Source organism: Chelonoidis abingdonii, chromosome 1 (genome assembly GCF_003597395.2).
Source record: "Chelonoidis abingdonii isolate Lonesome George chromosome 1, CheloAbing_2.0, whole genome shotgun sequence".
NCBI classification, from domain to species: Eukaryota; Metazoa; Chordata; order Testudines; family Testudinidae; genus Chelonoidis; species Chelonoidis abingdonii.
In genome coordinates, this window is record NC_133769.1 from 48,887,606 (window position 1) to 48,889,571 (window position 1,966).

Sequence of the window (1,966 nt, forward strand, 5' to 3'; positions counted from 1 at the left end):
GTAAGATATTCTTTAGAAAATATGTGCATTCAATGAAAAAATCTCTAAAGCATTTTCTGTTGTGGTCGAAGTTCCAGAGTTTGCTGTTGAGGTGGGAGGGAGTGTAGCTGACTGTAATGCTACTTAGATATAATTATCTCACTGTTATAGTCCAGTAATTATAACCCTATTTAACTATAATTGAGAAGAAGGATGGACTTGTAGTCAAATTACTGGACAAGGCTTCAGAAGATCTCAGTTTAAGTCCTGGCTCTCTGACATATTTCCTCTGATTTTAGACAAGTCAGTGGCCCCACTGAAGTCAATGGCAAAATTTCCATTGACTTCAATAAAGCCAGGATTTCATCCTTAATTTTCTTGTGCCTCTATTCCTCATCTGTTAAATCGAGATAATGATACTTTTCTCCCATTGCCTGTCTTGTCTGTGTATTTCGATTGTAAGCTCTTTGGGGCAGGGACTGCTGCTTGCTCCCTGTAGGCTTGTCTTCACTGAAAAGTTAACTCAAGTTATAACTTGAGTGTTGCCCTAACTTGAGTCCTATCAATACACTAAAACCCTTAACTCCAATGTAGTGCTGCTTTGATCTCAAGTTCTCTGGCTTGTCGGGAAGTATAGCTAAAATGCAAGTCAGCACAATATGTCACCTACTAACATGACCATTTCTGTAGTGTGGATGCAGACTAGCTCCACTCTAGTGCCATTGGTCCTCCAGTCCCTTCCCACAATTCTTCCTGTGTGCCCAGAGATGCCAGACAAGTTTTCCCACAATTCACTGAGAAATAATTCATAGATTGGCTCATCTTGCTGTAGCAAAAAGAATAGTGGGATGTGCTCCCAAAAGTTTTTATGCCAAACATGAGTGACTGCAGCACTAATATGACCACATCAGCGTGAATGTTATTTCATAGTGTGGCTGCTCTCACTTGACTAGGCTAACTCAAGAGAGAGAGTATCAGAGGGGTAGCCGTGTTAGTCTGGATCTGTAAAAGCAGCAGAGAATCCTGTGGCACCTTATAGACTAACAGACGTTTTGGAGCGTGAGCTTTTCGTGGGTGAATACCCACTTCGTCAGATGCAGGTAGTGGAATTTCCAGGGTAGGTATATTATATGCTAGCAAGTAAGCTAGAGATAACGAGGTTAGTTCAATCAGGGGATGGGGCCTGTTCTAGCAGTAGAGTGTGAAACCAAGGGAGGAGAAACTGGTTCTGTAATTGGCAAGCCATTCACAGTCTTTGTTTAGTCCAGAGCTGATGTGTCAAACTTGCAGATGAATGAAGCTCAGCAGTTTCTCTTTGAAGGCCTGGTCCTGAATTTTTTTGCTGCAGGATGGCCACCTTAAGTCTGCTATAGTGTGGCCAGGGAGGTGTAGATATGTGGGCAGTTGCTTGCACATTGTACCATAGTACTCTAGCTCAGGAACCAATCCATGCAACAAACCTCGATCCAACTCTGCCCACGTATTACAACCAGCGACACCATCACAGGGCCTACCAGATCAGCATACCATCACTGGTTCATTCACCTGCAGCTCACCAATGTAATATAACGCCTATCATATGCCAGCAATGCCCTCTGCTATGTACACGGCCCAAACTAGACAGTCACTACGGAAAGGGATAAATGGACACAAATCAGATATCAGGAATTGGCAATATACAAAAACCTGTAGGAGAGCACTTCAACCTCCCTGGCCACACTATAGCAGACCTTAAGGTGGCCATCCTGCAGCAAAAAACTTCAGGACCAGACTTCAAAGAGAAACCCACGAAAGCTCACGCTCCAAAACGTCTGTTAGTCTATAAGGTGCCACAGGATTCTCTGCTGCTTTTTCAAGAGAGAGAGTATCAAATGTATATAACCATGGTCATTGGCACGTGGGATTGAACCAGGGACCTCTGGAGCTAAATGCATGAGCCTCTACTGCCTTAGCTAAAAGACACTTGGCTTTTATCTAAGGCTGTAGA